The sequence below is a fragment of the Schistocerca americana genome, chromosome X (assembly GCF_021461395.2).
Source record: "Schistocerca americana isolate TAMUIC-IGC-003095 chromosome X, iqSchAmer2.1, whole genome shotgun sequence".
Classification (NCBI taxonomy): domain Eukaryota; kingdom Metazoa; phylum Arthropoda; class Insecta; order Orthoptera; family Acrididae; genus Schistocerca; species Schistocerca americana.
In genome coordinates, this window is record NC_060130.1 from 877,534,466 (window position 1) to 877,558,272 (window position 23,807).

At 45.0% G+C, this 23,807-nt stretch overlaps 1 protein-coding gene and 1 pseudogene across 1 annotated transcript in view; both read right to left on the minus strand.

Moving 5' to 3' along the window:
- LOC124556365 (nose resistant to fluoxetine protein 6-like) overlaps nt 1-23,807 on the minus strand; it is a 168,299-nt gene that overhangs the window by 124,848 nt on the left and 19,644 nt on the right. The gene's annotated exons all lie outside the window — the stretch shown is intronic.
- On the minus strand, nt 3,046-3,163 carry LOC124556971 (annotated as a pseudogene).

Here is a 23,807-nt window from a genome sequence, read left to right on the forward strand (position 1 = left end):
ATTGTATCGAGCGGATGGATGTGTACGGGTATGGAGACAATCTCATGAATCCATGGACGCTGCATGTCGGCAGGGGACTGTTCAAGTTGGTGGAGGCTCTATAATGGCGTGGGATATGTTCGGCTGGAGTGATATGGGACTCCTATTACGTCTAAATACTACTCTGACAGGTGACACGTACGTTAGCATCCTGTCTGATCACCTGCATCCATTCATGTCCATTGTGCATTCCGACGTACTTGGGCAATTCCAGCTGCACAGTACGACACACTAAACGTCCACAATTGCTACTGAGTGGCTCTAGGAACACTCTTCCGAGGTTAAACACTTCCGCTGACCACCAAACTCCGCAGACATGAACATTATTGAGCATATCTGGGATGTCTTGCAACGTGCTTTTCAGAAGAGATCTTCACCCCCTCGTACTCCTACGGATTTAGGGACAGTCTTGCAGGATTCATGGTGTCAATTCCTTCCAGCACTGCCTCAGACATTAGTCGAGTCCATTCCATGTCATTTTGCGGCACCTCGTCGTGCTCGGGGGGTCCCTACACGATACTACGCAGGTGTACTAGTTTCTTTGATTCTTCGGTGTATTTTAGGTCTACAATTTCGCTTCCGCCGTTTCGCAATAGATGGCAGTAAAGGTGTATGTTGGTGCAGGTGGTAGGTCGTAAGTACCATACAGTAAGCTTAGGCATTTGTAAACGTAACGCCATCAAAATATTATTTGATTTGTGATTACATCATAAAGTTATTCTCGATTGACTATATCAACTCCTGATTTGCGGGAAGTTTTGATTGTTTGCTATAACATGAAGAAATCGGCGGCTGAGGCTCATAAAATGCTGCGTAAGACCTATGGTGAGGCACCTGATAGTGAAACAAAGTGCAGAGGATGGCTTCAAAGTTTCACGAACGGTGATTTTGACGTCGAGGACCGGCATGGTGGTACAAGAAAGAAGGTTTTTGAATCTACTGAAAACGAAGGGTACAGTCACAGGAGATTGTTGTCGACAGCAGTTGATGCGTTTGAGCCGAGCACTGAAAGATACAGGACAACTTAGAAAAAAATTTCTAATTGGTGTGATGAATGGCGGATAGCTATAAACGTGGAAAAATGTAAGTTAATGCGGGTGAGTAGGAAGAACAAACCTGCAACGTTCGTATACCGTATTACTAGTGTCCTGCTTGATACAGTCAAGTCGTTTAATTATTTGGACTTAACGTTTGCAGGGCTGTATGAAATAGAACGAGCATGTAAGAACTTTGGTAGGGAAGGTGAATGGTCGACTTCGGTTTATTGGGAGAATTTTAGCAAACGGTGGTTCACCTGTAAAGGAAACTGCATATAGGAAATCGGGACATGGTCGGATTGAAGGTATACATTGAAGCAGTCCAGAGGCGAGTTGCTAGATTTGTTTCCGGTAGGTTCGAACAACTCGTAAATGTTACGCAGTTGCTTCGGTAACTCAAATGGGAATCCCTGGAGGGAAGGCGACTATCTTTTCGAGATATACTACTGAGAAAATTTAGAGAACCGGCATTTGCACTGAGTACCGAACGATTCTAATGCCGCCAACATACGTACGGGACAAGGATACGAGAAATTAGGACTCATACGGAGGGTTATAGACAGACATTTTTTCCTCGCTATATTTGCGAGTGGACTAGGAAAGGAAATGAGTAATAGTGGTACAAGGTACCATCTACCACGCACCGTTCGTGGCTTGCGGAGTATCGGTGTAGATGTAGAAGACAAAAGGGCCACAATACAGCCGGCCGCTGTGGTCGAGAGGTTCTAGGCTCTTCAATCCGGAACCGCGCTGCTGCTACGATCGCAGGTTCGAATCCTGCCTCGGGCATGGATGTTTGTGATGTCCTTAGTTTAGTTAGGTTTAAGTAGTTTTAAGTCTAGGAGACTGATGACCTCAGATGTTAAGTCCCATAGTGCTTAGAGCCATTTGAACCATTTATTTCCACAATACAGCGATAGACATGAAAAGGTGATTTTGCAGCATGACCGTGTTCGACACCATGTCTCAAAACCTGTCAAACATATTCGGAAACGTTGAAATGAAAGTCCTATCTCCAGACATTGATCCCTCTGACTACTACCTTTTTCGATCAGTGGGGCACGGCCTGGTTGACTAGTACTTCCGCTCATATGAACAAGTGAAAACTTGGATCGATTCATGGATCTCCTCAGAAAGCGTCCAGTTCTTCCGTCGTGGAGTTCGTATGCTGCCCAGTGCGATAAAGTACCAGCGATGGCCAAGACTTTGAATCGTAAATTTGTAGTAACTTTTTCACAATGAAGCCCCCAACTTCGAGAAAAAACGGTGGAAGCAAAGTTGTCGACCTGATAAACAGAAATTTCGTCTCGAAAAGATAGAAACATGGGCTGAAGCAGTTGTGTGGTTTTGTAGAGTTAAATTTCCGTTATTTTCTTTTTTGTCCCTCTTAATCCATGGGTCGGTTTATAAACAGCTCAAGATTCACGCGACGGCAGCCTGTTTGCCAAACATCATACAGCGAAATTTACTCTCATATAAAGTTGAATGGGAGGCTACTACAAAGTAGCTTATAGCACACCATCAAGTGGTGACGCGTCGTGGCTCTCCCAGTGACATACCGGATGTGGTGAGCAACCGTTCTGATCTACGTCCGCGCAAATGCCGTCCACAGCTCCCGGAGATCGATTGCAGCAGGCTCAAAGTCACGTATGTTTCGCCTGATATTGTGAAAGAAGTTCTCTGTAGGATTGAAGTTCGGAGACGTTGAGGCCACGCAAGCACCCGCACGTCCATGAAATGTTCCTCAAACGAGTCTCACACTCCGTCCGAACAGGCCTTGGACGGCTCAACAGTACCGACCGGCCGCCGTGTCGTCCTCAGACCACTGGCGTCGCTGGATGCGAATATGGAGGGCCATGTAGTCAGCACACCGCTCTCCCGGCCGTATTTCAGTTTACGAGACCGGAGCCGCTACTTCTGAATGAAGTAGCTCCTCGGTTTGCCTCACAAGGGCTGAGTGCACCCCGCTTGCCAACAGCGCTCGGCTGAACGGATGGTCACCCTTCCAAGTGCTAGCCCAGCCCGACAGCACATAACTTCGGTGATCTGACGGGAACCGGTGTTACCACTGCGGCAAGGCCGTTGGCTCAGACAAGTCTCATGCAGAAGACTAAAACTGAGTGCCGCACTGGTACTCTAAACCGGGATCTTAAGTTTCGCGGGCAACGTTCTTAGCGACTGGGCTATCAAAGCGTGACTCACGACTCCCTCACGGCTTTATATCTACATCTACATCTACATTGATACTCCGCAAGCCACCCAACGGTGTGTGGCGGAGGGCACTTTACGTGCCACTGTCATTACCTCCCTTTCCTGTTCCAGTCGCGTATGGTTCGCGGGAAGAACGACTGTCTGAAAGCCTCCGTGCGCGCTCTAATCTCTCTAATTTTACATTCGTGATCTCCTCGGGAAGTATAAGTAGGGGGAAGCAATATATTCGATACCTCATCCAGAAACGCACCCTCTCGAAACCTGGCGAGCAAGCTACACCGCGATGCAGAGCGCCTCTCTTGCAGAGTCTGCCACTTGAGTTTATTAAACATCTCCGTAACGCTATCACGGTTACCAAATAACCCAGTGACGAAACGCGCCGCTCTTCTTTGGATCTTCTCTATCTCCTCCGTCAACCCGACCTGGTACGGATCCCACACTGATGAGCAATACTCAAGTATAGGTCGAACGAGTGTTTTGTAAGCCACCTCCTTTGTTGATGGACTACATTTTCTAAGCACTCTCCCAATGAATCTCAACCTGGTACCCGCCTTACCAACAATTAGTTTTATATGATCATTCCACTTCAAATCGTTCCGTACGCATACTCCCAGATATTTTACAGAAGTAACTGCTACCAGTGTTTGTTCCGCTATCATATAATCATACAATAAAGGATCCTTCTTTCTATGTATTCGCAATACATTACATTTGTCTATGTTAAGGGTCAGTTGCCACTCCCTGCACCAAGTGCCTATCCGCTGCAGATCTTCCTGTATTTCGCTACAATTTTCTAATGCAGCAACTTCTCTGTATACTACAGCATCATCCGCGAAAAGCCGCATGGAACTTCCGACACTATCTACTAAGTCATTTATATATATTGTGAAAAGCAATGGTCCCATAACACTCCCCTGTGGCACGCCAGAGGTTACTTTAACGTCTGTAGACGTCTCTCCATTGATAACAACATGCTGTGTTCTGTTTGCTAAAAACTCTTCAATCCAGCCACACAGCTGGTCTGATATTCCGTAGGCTCTTACTTTGTTTATCAGGCGACAGTGCGGAACTGTATCGAACGCCTTCCGGAAGTCAAGAAAAATAGCATCTACCTGGGAGCCTGTATCTAATATTTTCTGGGTCTCATGAACAAATAAGGCGAGTTGAGTCTCACACGATCGCTGTTTCCGGAATCCATGTTGATTCCTACATAGTAGATTCTGGGTTTCCAGAAATGACATGATACGCGAGCAAAAAACATGTTCTAAAATTCTACAAGAGATCGACGTAAGAGATATAGGTCTATAGTTTTGCGCATCTGCTCGACGACCCTTCTTGAAGACTGGGACTATCTGTGCTCTTTTCCAATCATTTGGAACCCTCCGTTCCTCTAGAGACTTGCGGTACACGGCTGTTAGAAGGGGGGCAAGTTCTTTCGCGTACTCTGTGTAGAATCGAATTGGTATCCCGTCAGGTCCAGTGGACTTTCCTCTATTGAGTGATTCCAGTTGCTTTTCTATTCCTTGGACACTTATTTCGATGTCAGCCATTTTTTCGTTTGTGCGAGGATTTAGAGAAGGAACTGCAGTGCGGTCTTCCTCTGTGAAACAGCTTTGGAAAAAGGTGTTTAGTATTTCAGCTTTACGCGTGTCATCCTCTGTTTCAATGCCATCATCATCCCGTAGTGTCTGGATATGCTGTTTCGAGCCACTTACTGATTTAACGTAAGACCAGAACTTCCTAGGATTTTCTGTGAAGTCGGTACATAGAATTTTACTTTCGAATTCAATGAACGCTTCACGCATAGCCCTCCTTACGCTAACTTTGACATCGTTTAGCTTCTGTTTGTCTGAGAGGTTTTGGCTGCGTTTAAACTTGGAGTGGAGCTCTCTTTGCTTTCGCAGTAGTTTCCTAACTTTGTTGTTGTACCACGGTGGGTTTTTCCCGTCCCTCACAGTTTTACTCGGCACGTACCTGTCTAAAACGCATTTTACGATTGCCTTGAACTTTTTCCATAAACACTCAACATTGTCAGTGTCGGAACAGAAATTTTCGTTTTGATCTGTTAGGTAGTCTGAAATCTGCCTTTTATTACTCTTGCTAAACAGATAAACCTTCCTCCCTTTTTTTATATTCCTATTAACTTCCATATTCAGGGATGCTGCAACGGCCTTATGATCACTGATTCCCTGTTCTGTACATACAGATTCGAAAAGTTCGGGTCTGTTTGTTATCAGTAGGTCCAATATGTTATCTCCACGAGTCGGTTCTCTGTTTAATTGCTCGAGGTAATTTTCGGATAGTGCACTCAGTATAATGTCACTCGATGCTCTGTCCCTACCACCCGTCCTAAACATCTGAGTGTCCCAGTCTATATCTGGTAAATTGAAATCTCCACCTAAGACTATAACATGCTGAGAAAATTTATGCGAAATGTATTCCAAATTTTCTCTCAGTTGTTCTGCCACTAATGCTGCTGAGTCGGGAGGTCGGTAAAAGGAGCCAATTATTAACCTAGTTCGGTTGTTTAGTGTAACCTCCACCCATAATAATTCACAGGAACTATCCACTTCTACTTCACTACAGGATAAACTACTACTAACAGCGATGAACACTCCACCACCGGTTGCATGCAATCTATCCTTTCTAAACACCGTCTGTACCTTTGTAAAAATTTCGGCAGAATTTATCTCTGGCTTAAGCCAGCTTTCTGTACCTATAACGATTTCAGCTTCGGTGCTTTCTATCAGCGCTTGAAGTTCCGGTACTTTACCAACGCAGCTTCGACAGTTGACAATCAGAATACCGATTGCTGCTTGTTCCCCGCATGTCCTGACTTTGCCCCGCACCCGTTGAGGCTGTTGCCCTTTCTGTACTTGCCCAAGGCCATCTAACCTAAAAAACCGCCCAGCCCACGCCACACAACCCCTGCTACCCGTGTAGCCGCTTGTTGCGTGTAGTGGACTCCTGACCTATCCAGCGGAACCCGAAACCCCACCACCCTATGGCGCAAGTCGAGGAATCTGCAGCCCACACGGTCGCAGAACCGTCTCAGCCTCTGATTCAGACCCTCCACTCGGCTCTGTACCAAAGGTCCGCAGTCAGTCCTGTCGACGATGCTGCAGATGGTGAGCTCTGCTTTCATCCCGCTAGCGAGACTGGCAGTCTTCACCAAATCAGATAGCCGCCGGAAGCCAGAGAGGATTTCCTCCGATCCATAGCGACACACATCATTGGTGCCGTCATGAGCGACCACCTGCAGATGGGTGCACCCTGTACCCTTCATGGCATCCGGAAGGACCCTTTCCACATCTGGAATGACTCCCCCCGGTATGCACACGGAGTGCACATTGGTTTTCTTCCCCTCTCTTGCTGCCATTTCCCTAAGGGGCCCCATTACGCGCCTGACGTTGGAGCTCCCAACTACCAGTAAGCCCACCCTCTGCGACTGCCCGGATCTTGCAGACTGAGGGGCAACCTCTGGAACAGGACAAGCAGCCATGTCAGGCCGAAGATCCTCCACTATCTCTCTTCTACGTTCCAAATTTCGCAAAATCTGTGCGGGTGAGTTTCAATCTGCCAGAAAGGTTCATAACAACTGACACTCCGCTGCAGAGTGAGAGATTCATTCTGGAATTCTGAAACACATAAGAAGCGATGGGATGGGGCAATGTATTGTTCCTCAACTCGGGTAACGGTGTCCTGTTAGCAAACAGCAGTTTTCGAAATAAATCTACTTTGTCATCCGCGTGTTTAAACGTGCGCCACGACTTGTCAGTCGAGGCGAATTTTTCCCATTTTTTGGGGCTCCATTGACTGTTTGCCTGCACCAGTTCTAATCCCCATGCCTGGTGACGGGCGATGAGCAAAGTTGAAAGTGTGGGCTGTTGGATTCTGTTCCCCACAAACAGGAGCATTTCTGGATGGCTTGGCTGTTCAGTTTATTGTTGTCCTTCACTGAGCTTGTCAATAATTTGATGCACTATTGTACTTCTATCTACTCTTACAATCGGCGGTGGGCGACGTTGTCCAAGGCACTTAACACAGAAAGCGGCGATTTTCCCCGAACAAGGTACTCACTACAGATCCTGACACGGTGACACGTGGAAAAAAGAAAACATGACATCGAAAATGAAATATTCTATGCGTCCTAAGTCTATGATTTAGCCGCGTTCAAATTCGTTGATGCTGCGCTTAACGTCTTACGTTACGATGACGAGCGGCACAAGTTGTGACGACAACCCAATCACCGAGCGAGGTGGCGCAGTGGTTTGCACATTGCACTCGCATTCAGGAGGACGACGGTTCAAACCAGCGTCCGACCATCCTGATTTAGGTTCTCCGTGATTTCCTAAATCGCTTCAGGCAAATTCTGGGATGGTTCCTTTAAAAGGGTACGACCGACTTCCTTACCCATCCTCCCCTAATCCGACGGGACCAATGATCTCGCTGTTTGTCCCCCCCCCCCCCCCCCCAACCAACCAACCGACAACCGATTCAATTACGCAAACTGAGATCCATTCGCAATTTGTGCAAGAGCGCCCAGTTTCCAACACAGCACGCATTTCTAATTCACTTTTTCTTGAGTGTCTGTTGTGCACATTTGACCACAATACAGGGTTATTACGATATTAAGATATCGTAATTATGTTTTCACGAAAATAAATTGTGTAAAAGTCCTCGCTAAGAGATAGTATCTTTTAATACGTATGTTACTTACAGAGACATCGGTACCAATCTCAATTTTTCGAATGGAACTATATTACTTCCTGCTGCTAATATCGTAGTACTAAAGAGGGGAATTAAAACCGACTACGCCGCGTGGGATTGGCCGAGCGGTCAAGGGAGCTGCAGTCATGGACTGTGAGGCTGGTCCCGGCGGAGGTTTGAGTCCTCCCTCGGGCGTGGGTGTGTGTGTGTGTGTGTTTGTCCTTAGGTTAATTAGTGTGTAAGCTTAGGGACTGATGACCTTAGCAGTTAAGTCCCATAAGATTTCACACACATTTCTGAAAACCGTCTACTGTCTTCTGCAGTGTAGAGTCAGGCTAATGGGGCGCTCCAGTTTCACACAGCGGAGATAGCCTAGTTACAAAAGCGGAGTAAGAGAAATGTTTAATTTAAAACTGATATTATCACATTTGGATACATTCCTTGAATCGACACACAAACTGGAAGGCAAATAACGCAGCATCTAAGAATGATTCACCAGTTAAAAACGGTAGCAGTTCTGCTCTTGTTTCTTCCAGAGTCGTGAAAGAAACATGCACGTCAAACATTCAGTGCATATGTAAAATAGGGATTTGAGATTGGTAAATACACTCCTGGAAATGGAAAAAAGAACACATTGACATCGGTGTGTCAGACCCACCATACTTGCTCCGGACACTGCGAGAGGGCTGTACAAGCAATGATCACACGCACGGCACAGCGGACCCACCAGGAACCGCGGTGTTGGCCGTCGAATGGCGCTAGCTGCGCAGCATTTGTGCACCGCCGCCGTCAGTGTCAGCCAGTTTGCCGTGGCATACGGAGCTCCATCGCAGTCTTTAACACTGGTAGCATGCCGCGACAGCGTGGACGTGAACCGTATGTGCAGTTGACGGACTTTGAGCGAGGGCGTATAGTGGGCATGCGGGAGGCCGGGTGGACGTACCGCCGAATTGCTCAACACGTGGGGCGTGAGGTCTCCACAGTACATCGATGTTGTCGCCAGTGGTCGGCGGAAGGTGCACGTGCCCGTCGACCTGGGACCGGACCGCAGCGACGCACGGATGCACGCCAAGACCGTAGGATCCTACGCAGTGCCGTAGGGGACCGCACCGCCACTTCCCAGCAAATTAGGGACACTGTTGCTCCCGGGGTTTCGGCGAGGACCATTCGCAACCGTCTCCAAGAAGCTGGGCTACGGTCCCGCACACCGTTAGGCCGTCTTCCGCTCACGCCCCAACATCGTGCAGCCCGCCTCCAGTGGTGTCGCGACAGGCGTGAATGGAGGGACGAATGGAGACGTGTCGTCTTCAGCGATGAGAGTCGCTTCTGCCTTGGTGCCAATGATGGTCGTATGCGTGTTTGGCGCCGTGCAGGTGAGCGCCACAATCAGGACTGCATACGACCGAGGCACACAGGGCCAACACCCGGCATCATGGTGTGGGGAGCGATCTCCTGCACTGGCCGTACACCACTGGTGATCGTCGAGGGGACACTGAATAGTGCACGGTACATCCAAACCGTCATCGAACCTATCGTTCAACCATTCCTAGACCGGCAAGGGAACTTGCTGTTCCAACAGGACAATGCACGTCCGCATGTATCCCGTGCCACCCAACGTGCTCTAGAAGGTGTAAGTCAACTACCCTGGCCAGCAAGATCTCCGGATCTGTCCCCCATTGAGCATGTTTGGGACTGGATGAAGCGTCGTCTCACGCGGTCTGCACGTCCAGCACGAACGCTGGTCCAACTGAGGCGTCAGGTGGAAATGGCATGGCAAGCCGTTCCACAGGACTACATCCAGCATCTCTACGATCGTCTCCATGGGAGAATAGCAGCCTGCATTGCTGCGAAAGGTGGATATACACTGTACTAGTGCCGACATTGTGCATGGTCTGTTGCCTGTGTCTATGTGCCTGTGGTTCTGTCAGTGTGATCATGTGATGTATCTGACCCCAGGAATGTGTCAATAAAGTTTCCCCTTCCTGGGACAATGAATTCACGGTGTTCTTATTTCAATTTCCAGGAGTGTAATAAATTTTCGTCATGAGTTTAATTTCAAGATAAACACTTACATTGCAAAATTACATCAGTAACATCAACAAAAAGGGAATCGCAAAAGAATATGGTCACGAACATTTACTTCACATTTCATTTGTGTCATTGATTGTTCGAAATTACCATCGAATTAAGATACTTTAAACGGTCACGGAAAGATTGTAGGTGAACAGCTTAGCTGAATAAATACTAGGACACATAAGGATAGCTGCAAATAACATTATTCAGGACAATGATGAAAAACCAAAGATAAAATATTAGAAGTAATGGCTGCACCAATATGAAAACCTCACCACGGCTTTTGGAGGCCAGATATAGCAATGCGAGTTGCATAAAACGACATCTGTAGTGGCAGCTGAATCATAGTGTAGGATACGTGTCCTTGTATCACTTTGACTACAGTCGTACTACAGCGATCATTTTCACTTTCTTGGTGGGTGAAATGGTGGTGAGTGAAAACACAAGCTTGACATCTAAATACTTCAACACTGGTATTTTCGAAGTGAAAAGAACGCAGTGTTGTCACCTCTCATGGATATATGATTATTAAGAACGTTAGCGGAACGCAGTCTTTAAGAACCGCCGCAGGACATGTGCACCTAACGGGAAAAGCAGATGGAGTGCTGCGGTTAGTACCGTACCGCAGTCAGGACACATCCAGGCCGGAGCCATAAACTAACTGCCAAGGCTTGTGCCGTCGTCATTTAAGACCTCACAATGAGTAACGTTATTTAGTACTAGCATAAATCACTGTGCGTGTCAGCCTTACAAAAAGACAGGTTATGGTCTGACGCCCCTTCTACAAAGGGGTCATAAGAGACGGAGCACTAGATTAGTTGGCTACGGATGGTGAAGTAAATCAGCCGTGATGTTGTTGAAGGAAATAGCCAAGAATCCACCTGCAGTAGTTTAGGGAAACCACGGATAATGTAGGGTAAGATGAGCGAACGGAAATATAAAACGCCGAACGTTCCGAACATGTGTCAGTCTAACCAGTGCGTCATTATATTTGCTCCCGTTTGACAAAACTTGCTTTCTTTAGAACGCAAAAGAGACTTTCATTATACAGTGAACGTGGTTTGAAGGAGCATATCAGACACTAAGATGCGATTACCCATATATCGACGTAATTGCTATTACATATACCACATGTACATATTAGATTTATAGTCGTTAGATTTATAGTCGCAAATGGAGAAATGCATGATGGAAATTAGTAAGAGGAACATGAAAATAAACAAACCGATCAGGAGATATTCTGGAGTAGAGAACGTGCTCATGACCGAAAATTAAAAAGGAATCGCGCTGGAAATGTAGATCGGCGAATGAACGGTATATGGCGCAAGGAAGTTATTTACTAAGACTTTAACAGACGAGAAAAGGTCGTCGCTAAAATGTAATGGCATATAACAGCTGACATTAAAAAACGTTCAGGAGCAACATGGGTGCATGTAACATAAGATCGTAATGTACGCAATAGTCTACAGGAGGTGGACTTCAAATGGTATCATGATGACGCAAATGTCTTCCCAACTTTGTCTATGGTTCGTCTCAATGTGTTGCTGTACTTATTGTTTTCACAGACACGAAGCTATTCTTTCTGTCTCAGAAGACAAACTTCGCAAATAGCTGAAAAACTGTTTCCCTACCCAGACAGCAGTAGGTCTGTCGATTGCCTAGACTTCTCATTGAGTCTATGCGGAAGGTTATTATAATATTTCTAAAATGTTAGTGCTGATGTATACGAGAAGCGGGTTTCAGACAACCACGTGGCCCTCCTAATATTCGTTTTCCGTGGTTCTCTGAATCACTTTAGAAGATATTCCTCTAAGAAAGCACCACGATTAATTTCGATCCTTATTCTTCTCCACCCGAACAAATGATTCGTGTTTGATGTCCACAGTATGGACCAGGTGATCTTCCTTCCATGCTACTCCAGCTGCATACTAGAACAGCATTTGAACTCAGCCTCTTCCATGGTCACTTCAGCGCTACTAAACTCTGAAACAACCTCACGGCCCAGAAGGAAATCGTGTGCTATCTCACTCCTGCTTTTCCAGCTGCATACATGGGAACTACTCCCTGTGTAAGCATGTTGCGGTTTAAGCAAGCGTGAACATAGTTTTACGTTGTTCTTCCCTTCCCCGTCCTCTCCCAAAGTCTCCGTGTGGAGTAACTGGCGCCTTACGTTTATTACAACTACCCGATTCATAAGTCGAAGTCATAAAATTCAGACCCGGGTAAAATTTTCAAATTTTTTCACACATGTGGCGCACTGTGCTATCTGAAAGAGGAAGTTAGAATAAGACCTCTATTGATCCAGCTGGAAAACATGTTAAAAGAAATATGACCATTCTTTGATTAAAACAGTCTCACAACAAATAAGAAATGAACAATGAACAAAAGGAACTTAACCCTCCTGCTAGTGCTGTAGCACCTAAATTTATAATAAAGTCATATCTTGGTGTAATAGTTAATTCACTACTGGCCATTAAAATTGCTACACCACGAAGATGACGTGCTACAGACGCGAAATTTAACCGACAGGAAGAAGATGCTGTGATATGCAAATGATTAGCTTTTCAGAGCATTCACACAAGGTTGGCGCCGGTGGCGACACCTACAACGTTCTGACATGCGGAAAGTTTCCAACCGATTTCTCATACACAAACAGCAGTTGACCGGCGTTGCCTGCTGGAACGTTGCCGTGATGTCTCGTCTAAGGAGGAGAAATGCGTACCATCACGTGTCCGACTTTGATAAACGTCGGATTGTAGCCTATCGCGATTGCGGTTTATCGTATCGCGACATTGCTGCTCGCGTTGGTCGAGATCCAATGACTGTTAACAGAATATAGGATCGGTGGATTCAGGAGGGTAATACGGAACGCCGTGCTGGATCCCAACGGCCTCGTATCACTAGCAGTCGAGATGACAGGCATCTTATCCGCATGGCTGTAACGGATCGTGCAGCTACGTCTCGATCCCTGAGTCAACAGATGGGGACGTTTGCAAGACAACAACCATCTGCACGAACAGTTCGACGACGTTTGCAGCAGCATGGACTATCAGCTCGGAGACCACAGCTGCGGTTACCCTTGACGCTACATCAGAGACAGGAGCGGCTGCGATGGTGATCTCAACGACGAACCTGGGTGCACTAATGGCAAAACGTAATTTTTTCGGATGAGTCCAGATTCTGTTTACAGCATCATCATGGTCGCATCCGTGTTTGGCGACATCGCGGTCAACGCACATTGGAAGCGTGCATTCGTCATCGCCATACTGGCGTATCACCCGGCTTGATGGTATGGGGTGCCATTGGTTACACGTCTCGCTCACCTCCTGTTCGCACTGACGGCACTCTGAACAGTGGACGTTACATTTCAGATGTGTTACGACCCGTGGCTCTACCCTTCATTCGATCCCTGCGAAAGCCCACATTTCAGCAGGATAATGTTGCAGGTCCTGTACGGGCCTTTCTGGATACAGAAAATGTTCGACTGCTGCCCTGGCCAGCACATTCTCCAGATCTCTCACCAACTGAAAGCGTCTGGTCAATGGTGGCCGAGCAACTGGCTCGTCACAATCCGCCAGTCACTACTCTTGATGAACTGTGGTATCGTGTTGAAGCTGCATGGACAGCTGTACCTGTGCGCGCAATCCAAGCTCTGTTTGACTCAATGGCCAGGCGTATCAAAGCCGTTATTACGGCCAGAGGTGGATGTTCTGGGTACTGATTTCTCAGGATCTATGCACCCAAATTGCGTGAAAATGTAATCACATGTCAGTTCTAGTATAATATATTTGTGCAATGAATACCCGTTTATCATGTGCATTCCTTCTTGGTGTAGCAATTTTAATGGCCAGTAGTGTACAGTAGCTAGGCTATTCACAAACACAAACATAAGAATCAGCTTCACACTCCTCTAACAACCTATGTAGTAGACTCGTTCACAATATGAACTCCACTTGCGCGAATCTGGACGCATCTGGTATCTATAATTTTATATAGGCCAGACTACCAGAAACATCAAGACTCGGTTTAAGGACCATATGGACAGGCTCGAGAAATACACTATAATATCAAAAGTATCCCGACACTTAATAGTGGACGCTAATATGCGGTGTGTCCACCATTTTCCTTTTTTAACGGCTTGAGATCTGCTGGAGACCCTCTCAATGAAGTGTCTGAATCTCTGTGGACGAATGACAGGCCATTCTCCATCAAGAGCTGACATCAGACAAAAGTATCTGAGCACCTATTAGTGGACATTAATATCGGGTGTATCCACCATTCTCCTTTATGGCAACTTGAGCCCTGCTGGGGATCCTCTCAATGAAGTGTCGCTCCGGTCGCAGGTTCGAATCCTGCCTCGGGCATGGATGTGTGTGATGTCCTTAGGTTAGTTAGGTTTAAGTAGTTCTAAGTTCTAGGGGACTGATGACCTCAGAAGTTAAGTCCCATAGTCTCAGAGCCAATGCCTCAATGAAGTGTCTGAATCTCTGTGGCGGAATGGCAACCCATTATCCATCAAGAAATGGGCCCAGAGAAGGTAGCGATATTGGACACAGGAGTCTGAAGTGAAACTGACGTTCTAGCTTATCCAAAAGGTGTTCCACTGGGTTCAGATTGGAACTCTGGGCAGGCCAGTACATTAGATGAATGTTATTGTTCACAAACCACTGCCTCACAGATGCTGCTTCATGACAGGGTGCACCATCACGCTGATACAATCAGTTTTCATCTCCAAACTGTTCCTCTACTGTACTCAGTACACAGTGCTGCAACTTATGTTCATATCCTTCCACATTTAGCCTTTTCGTAAGCGCAGTAGGCGGACCAAATCCTACCTACGGAAAACAAAACCATACCGTAACATCCCCTCTTCTATAGTTCACTATTGGTACTAATCATGATGGCAGGTAAGGTTTTCCAAGCATTCAGCAAACCCAAACATTTCCATCGGATTGTCACAGGATCTAGCGTGATTAATGACTGTCAGTGTCCAAACTATTTACACCGGCTCAAGCACTGGTTAGCATTGACTACAGCAATGTGTGGCCTTTGAGGAGCTGCTTGACCATTGTACCCATTTATTTACCTACCTACGCACAGTCATTGTGCTATCTGGAATGCTTGTAGTACTTTGAAATTCATGAGTAATTCGTGCTACTGATTTAATGAGATTTTTTACAGCCACCCTCCGCAATGATCGACTGTGCCTATCTGTCAGAACATAAGGTTTGCCTGGTCTTGGTTTATCTGTGATTGTTTCTTTCCGTTTCCACTTCAGTCACATCACCAATAGTAGTAGACTTGGGCAGCTTTAGCAGGTTGGAAATGTCCCTGTTGGATCTGTTACTCAGGTGACGTCCAATGACTTCTTCACGTTCGAAGTCACTGACCTCTCCTGACTGACCCATTCTGCTGTTACTGTCTCTCAATTGACAACAGAGTACTCCCCGTCTCCTTTTATGCTGATGGGTCAGCCCCTCGTGACTATATACTAGTCGTCAATTGCGTATAACATAGTGACGTCCGGATACTTTCGTTCAGGTATCGTTCAGCAGGCCAGCAGTATCAAAACATATGAAAGACATAGGCCACAGTTTGAAAATTGAAGACAAAATAACAATTCCGCACAGGATAAATGGAAATATTCATTCGTAATACAATGAATGAAATATTATTCTTATTGAAATAACCTAATTTGTAAGCTCAGAATACATCAATAGCCTTATGCCAAAAACTAAAACAATAGTTGCAAGGTGTGCCAGAGGAAAACAAATGACTGCCCAACTATTATTACCTACTATTCGATATCCTGTCGCAAACTGCATCAGGCATGGATTCACGGGGCCCTCGACTCCTTTCACTTTTGCGTATGTCTGTTTCCAAACTCGTTAGCCAACTTATGGTGAAAAATGTTGTTATACTTCGGCGACATATTAAGCAGGGATTAAACAAATTAATATTATTGCATTAAAACATTTTATACGTGGTTATTGTTTTTATCTTCGGATTGACCAGCTAGGTTCACGTAACAACTTGAATTACTCTCCGTTCTTTGTTGTTTTCTATTTCTTTTTCTACATCTACATGGTTACTCTGCAATTCACACTTAAGTGCCTGGCAGAGGGTTCATCGAACCATTTTCATACTACTTCTCTACCGTTCCACTCTCGAATGGCGCGTGGGAAAGAGGAATACCTAAATCTTTCCGTTCGAGCTCTGATTTCTGTTATTTTATTATGATGATCATTTTTGCCTACGTATGTGGGTGTCAACAAAATATTTTCTCATCCAGTAGAGAAAGTTGGTGATTGAAATTTCGTAAATAGATCTCGCCGCAAAGAAAACCAGTTGTTTCAGTGACTACCACCCCAATTCGCGTATCATATCAGTGACACTCTCACCCCTATTGCGCAATAACACGAAACGAGCTGCCCTTCTTTGCACTTTTTCGATGACCTCCGTCAATCCTACGTGGTAAGGATCGCACACCGCGCAGCAATATTCCAGCATAGGTCGGACAAGTGTAATGTAGGCTGTCTTTTTAGTGGGTTTGTCGCATCTTCTAAGTTTTCAGCCAACAAAGCGCAGTCTTTGTTTCGTCTTCCCCACAATATTATATATGTGGTCTTTCCAATTTAAGTTGCTCGTAATTGTAATTCCTAGGTATTTAGTCGAATTGACAGCCTTAGATTTCTGCGATTGATCGTATACCCAAAATTGATCGGATTTCTTTTGGTACCCATGTGGATGACATCGTACTTTTCTTTGTTTAGTGCCAATTGTCACTTTTCGCACCATACAGAAATTCTGTCTAGGTCATTTTGTAATTGGAATTGATCGTCTGATGAATTTGCTAGACGGTAAATTACAACGTCATCTGCAAACAATCTGAGAAGCTGCTGAGATTATCACCTAGATCATTTACATAAATCAGGAACAGTAGAGGACCTATGACACTATCTTGCGGAACGCCAGATATCACTTCTGTTCTACTCGATGATTTCCCGTCTATCACTACGAGCTGTGACCTCTCTGAGAGGAAATCACGAATACAGTCACACAACTGAGACGATACTCCATATGCACGCAATTTGATTAATAGTCGCTTGCGAGGAACGGTATCAAAAGTCTTCTGGAAACCTAGGGATATGGACTCCATCTGAGATCCCTTGTCGACAGCACTCATTACTTCATGGGAATAAATGGCTAGCTGTGTTGCACAAGAACGATATTTTCTGAATCTGTGTTCGTTATGTATCAATAAGTCCTTTTCTTCAAGGAGATTCATAATGTGCGAGTTATTGTGTTTGTTACTTTTTTTGGGTGGGGGAGGGGTGAGGCGGCGAAGAGTAACCGTGGACGCGGAAAATTTAAAGTGAAAGTAGCCTTCTGACTGAACAATAAATAACCTTTAGGAGTCCCCGGCGTTAGTCGCGTCCGCCCTTCCCCTAACAGAGAGGCTGGAAATGAAACATATTTCGAAACACACTCGAAATAACGAAGAAACTGTGATCATATTCATATATGAAACCTTGTTCCACGCCTGAACTGCACTTCCGCCATATTTGAGTAACACTGTTAGTGAATATGTGCTGTTACAAAGCAAACAAACCGAATTCTTCAGTGAAATTCCTAAAAGTCCCCAGAAAGGTGCTAAGTGTTAACATTTTTGTGATGTACAAATATAATTCAACAATATAATACTGTGGTTCCAGCAGGAAATGAGGTCTAAATGAGGCTGGAGTGCAGAAAGAACAAGTCAAACGTCTGACATGCCGAGTGAATGTTAAGTGACAAGTGCGACATAACAACTGATGGTAAAAATCTCCATGCGTCCATCATCGGCTATATACTCAGCAACTCATGTTCCAAACGCGTCGCAGCGTATTGAAGTAAAACAAAATAAATGATATGATGTGTAGGAATTGAAAGGTTTTACTCATAAGTCACAACACGTACAAGAGGCCCGTACGACCACTGTTAATTATTAACCAAGACGCTTAATGGTCATTTGCAGTGTTCTCGTTACCGCGGAATTCATCGTTTTCCCTCTTATAATCATTTCTGCACAAAGTGAAATTAGTGGTTTGGGTGAAAGCGAGAATTGTAGCCGTGTTAAATAGAGCAGGCAGTGTCTCTGCGTGCAGCCGGCCGCTCGCCGCTTCACAGCGAGTGCACACTGCAAGAAACTTCACCCATACTCTCCACATCACTTTGCAAAATTATACTTACGAACGTATTAGAAATATTCTCTAGATGTTTCGAGGAAAATGTAAAGATTACACCGCTTATTACTAGTACGTATACCGTTCTAGAGGTTGTAATGGAACCTATTGAAGGCTTTATTATAACGAAGTTTGTGATACCTTCCTAATTCAACCAGTTTAACTAGCAATTATGATAATAGAAAAAGTAATTGTGTATGTTAGCAATGATTGCGTAACATGTCTACATAAACAGTCAACCCATTACAATATAACTAATAACTGATCCACACAAAAGTTAACATCACTTGAACACTGATACAGCAGATGTCATTATGTAAAAACACTATATTCAACTGAAATAATTAATATGAAATACGAATAATATTGGCGAACTTACGTATTTTGGATCTCCTTAAATAAAAATTACCCAGTGAAACCTATTTATTCACTAGGACTGTTTTCACTCACTATTCACGCAAACACATCTATTTTAAACGAGAACCACTGTAATTTTTAATAATTCACGTTATTTACTTATGTATGCAAATGAGAGAAGTCAATAAATGTACCTTTGAAAAACGGCCTTTTTGCAACAAAGAATTGTTCTCACAAGTTGATAAATCTGTCTGTCATTTTAATGACCTGTTAAATTATGTCACTCGATGAAAATTAATAACTTTTTGGCACAAATTACGATAACAGATAGATGCCTGACTTATAAACCACATCTCTTCTTAGTTGTTCTTTGACGAGGTTATAAATACAAGCAGCAAGAAGCCTTGTCAGCTCAGTCTTGATAGAACTTTTGTAAAGTGTGTATGTTATTGTCTTATGTGGAAAAACAATGCAAAGATGTTGTAAAAGAAGTGTTACTCTGTACTGTGACAACGTCTTTGGGTGTTCAGCGGAGTTAAGATGGCTACCATGCCAATAAATAGTTGAAGTTCTCTTATGCTGTCGCTCATTATTTATCAACAAGCACATCAACAACACGGGACCTCATATTTTTACCCCTAGACGAATACAAAAATGGTTCAAATGGCTCTGAGCACTATGGGACTCAACTGCTGAGGTCATTAGTCCCCTAGAACTTAGAACTAGTTAAATCTAACTAACCTAAGGACATCACAAACATCCATGCCCGAGGCAGGATTCGAACCTGCGACCGTAGCGGTCTTGCGGTTCCAGACTGCAGCGCCTTTAACCGCACGGCCACTTCGGCCGGCTAGACGAATACATATAGAGCCAACATTAACATCAAGATACACAGTGAACCAGCCAGCAGCAGCAGCAGCAAGTACTACAATACAATTTAATGGCGCCAACCCAATTCTCTACATCAAGTGCTAACAAGCTTCGTATATTGGAGTGATATTGTGCGAATATAGGAATATCAACGATTGGGCGACCATTATAAGGTGAAGCACTGACACTTACCTGAGTTATTTTCCACCTCATGTCTTTAAATTTATAAGTATAGTTCCCGCATCTTAGTATTGGATAAATCACCATCGGTTTTCTACTTTGTGAGAATGTTCTTGTCATCTCCACTTCTTGCAATCTATCACTTCATTCTTGACGTTGTATTTATACCCATTAAGATCACCACCAGAACGTAAATCCTCTTCAGTCCTTACCTTCCCTTCCCTCCACCTATGGCTCTAAAATTATTTTTCAAAATTTCTTCGTGCTCTGGCGCTGCAGTCTGGAACCGCGAGACCGCTACGGTCGCAGGTTCGAATCCTGCCTCGGGCATGGATGTGTGTGATGTCCTTAGGTTAGTTAGGTTTAACTAGTTCTAAGTTCTAGGGGACTGATGACCTCAGCAGTCGAGTCCCATAGTGCTCAGTGCCATTTGAACCATTTTTTTCTTCGTGCTCTCGCAATACATATCTAATCATCCGATCTCTCTCGCTTTTTTTCCCTTTCTCCCACCATCTCTTCAGTACCTCTTCGTTGGTCATGACCGACTGCAGTGGCGCAGCAGTACAGCAGTTACCTATGTTTCGGAATCGGAAATGCGGTGATTCAGATACCCGTCCAGCCATACAGATTTAGGTTTCCTGTGGTTTACCTAAATCTCGGAAGGTAAATATGGGGATTGTTTCTCTGAAACGGCGGGTTACATTCCCCGTTCTTCCCCAGTTCGAACTCGTACTACGAAAGGCATTTCGTTCCACCGATTCTTGAGTATTGTTCATCAAGCTGGGACCTTTACTCCGGAGAGAGCGAGATGGCACAGAGACTAGCACACTAGACTCGCATTCGGGAGGATGATGATTCAAACCCGCGTCCGACCATTCTGAGTTACGTTTTCTGTGATTTCCCTAAATCGCTTCAGGCAAATACCAGGATGGTTCTTTTGAAAGCGCACGGCCGCCTTCCTTCTCCATCCTTTCCTAACCGGTGGGACCGATGACCTCGCTGTTTGGTCCTCTCCCCCCAAATCAACCAACCTTACTCCGGTATCGGCTGCTCGGTCCTCAGCACTTTCAAATACACGCGCCTCCAGTTACGCCGCCGCGTTTCCTACAATTGCCACCGAGGCGCGGGGGCGCCGCCACGGACGATTACGCCGTTCCCAATAAAAAAAAAAAATGTCGCGTTAGGAGGGCCTCCCGTCGGGTAGACCGCTCACCTGGTGCAAGTCTTTCGATTTGACGCCACTTTGGCGACTGGCGCGTCGATGGGGATGAAATGATGATGATTAGGACAACAGAACACCCAGTCCATGAGCGGAGAAAATCTTTGACCCAGCCGGGAATCGAACCCGGGCCCTTATTTCTACATATACATGATTACTCTGCAATTCACATTTAAGTGCTTGGCAGAGGGTTCATCGAACCACTATCATACTATCTCCCTACCATTCCACTCCCGAACAGCGCGCGGGAAAAACGAACACCTAAACCTTTCTGTTCGAGCTCTGATTTCTCTTATATTATTTTGATGATCATTCCTACCTATGTAGGTTGGGCTCAACAAAATATTTTCGCATTCGGAAGAGAAAGTTGGTGACTGAAATTTCGTAAATAGATCTCGCCGCGACGCAAAACGTCTTTGCTTTAATGACTTTCATCCCAACTCGCGTATCATATCTGCCACACTCCCTCCCCTATTACGTGATAATACAAAACGAGCTGCCCTTTTTTGCACCCTTTCGATATCCTCCGTCAATCCCACCTGGTAAGGATCCCACACCGCGCAGCAATATTCTAACAGAGGACGAACGAGTGTAGTGTAAGCTGTCTCTTTAGTGGACTTATTGCATCTTCTAAGTGTCCTGCCAATGAAACGCAACCTTTGGCTCGCCTTCCCCACAATATTATCTATGTGGTCTTTCCAACTGAAGTTGTTCGTAATTTTTACACCCAGCTACTTAGTTGAATTGACAGCCTTGAGAATTGTACTATTTATCGAGTAATCGAATTCCAACGGATTTCTTTTGAAACTCATGTGGATCACCTCACACTTTTCGTTATTTAGCGTCAACTGCCACCTGCCACACCATATAGCAATCTTTTCTAAATCGCTTTGCAACTGATTATGATTGATAGTCTGTCTCGCTGACCACTTTTTTTTTTTTTTTTTTTTTTTTAAATCTCATTTTGTTCGTTTTCGTTCGTTGTATCTGCTCTGGGCAGACGTCGAAAGACACCCGTTTCAGTTCGTTGTTGATCCATTAACTCAGTTTTTTTTTTTATTACAGAGGGCAGCTAGCCCTCTGACCGAACACGCTGAGCTACCGTGCCGGCAACCACTCAGCTACCGGGAGCGGACGCCGTTCCCAACGAGGTGCAAGCATCTTCTCTCCGGAGCTCCAGCGTTGGGTGTAGTGAAGCTCGAACATTCCTGCACTGACCGATTTTGTGTGCTTGCCAGTAGGATAACGTTTACAGACTTTCATAGTGGTTCGACATCTTCTGAATAGTTGTTGTAGTGAAGAGTGACAGATTTATCAATCTTTCGTATCTGTATATATTTCTACATTGATATCTACTGTTACCAACTGACGCTGCTACTTCAGCAACAAGGGTATGAATTACTTTTACTATTTGGTATTAGATGTAGAACAAATAAATATCTGAATTCTCTGTTCATAAATGGCATCTGTTCCTCGCTCCTGTATCAACTAAAGAATCACACAGCGTGCAAAGGAAGACATAATAACATTTACCAGGTAGGACTGATGGAAGAGATAGAGAAGATCGAACGACGAGCCACGAGTCGTTTAGTCGGCGCGAGAGTGTTACAGGGATGTTCAACAAACTCCAGTCGCAGACGCTTCACGAGAGGCGTTGTGCATCACGGAGAGGTTTTCTATTGAAATTTTGAGAGAGTACTTTCCGAGAAGAATCAGACAAAATACCGGGTGATCAAAAAGTCAGTATAAATTTGAAAACTGAATAAATCACGGAATAATGTAGATAGAGAGGTACAAATTGACACACATGCTTGGAATGACATGGGGTTTTATTAGAACCAAAAAAATACAAACGTTCAAAAAATGTCCGACAGATGGCGCTTCATCTGATCAGAATAGCAATAATTAGCATAACAAAGTAAAGCAAAGATGATGTTCTCTACAGGAAATGCTCAATATGTCCACCATCATTCCTCAACAATAGCTGTAGTCGAGGAATAATGTTGTGAACAGCACTGTAAAGCATGTCCGGAGTTATGGTGAGGCATTGGCGTCGGATGTTGGCTTTCAGCATCCCTAGAGATGTCGGTCGATCACGATACACTTGCGACTTCAGGTAACCCCAAAGCCAATAATCGCACGGACTGAGGTGTGGGCACCTGGGAGGCCAAGCATGACGAAAGTGGCGGCTGAACACGCGATCATCACCAAACGACGCACGTAAGAGATCTTTCACGCGACTAGCAATATGGGGTGGAGCACCATCCTGCATAAACATCGTACGTTCCAGCAGTTGTTTATCAGCCAGGATTGGGATTATGCGGTTCTGTAACATATTGGCGTACCTCTCACCCGTCACGGTAGCAGTTACAAAACCAGAATCACGCATTTCCTCGAAGAAAAAAGGCCCGATAACTTTTTTTTTTGTTCTAATAAAACCCCACGTCATCCCAGGCATGTGTGTCAATTTTTACCTCTCTATCTACATTATTCCGTGGTTTATTAAGTTTTAAAATTTATACTGACTTTTTGATCACCCGGTACTAGTTCCCGCCGCGCGAGATAGCCGCGCAGTTTAAGGTGCCTTGTCACGGTTCGCGTTGTTGCCCCCGTCGGAGGTTCGAGTCCTCCATCGGGCATGATCGTGTGTGTTGTCCTTAGCGTAAGTTAGTTTACGTTAGATTAAGTCTGCAGTTTGGTCCCATAGCAACTTACCACAAATTTACAAAAATACTACTTCCTCCCACGTACATCTCGCGAAATGTTCACCACGAGACATTCGATAAATTAGACTTACTACAGAGGCTTATCGACAATCATTCATCACATGCGCCGTTCGCGAGTGGCACAGGAAGGGGGATCATTTAGTGGTGCCAGAAGTACCCT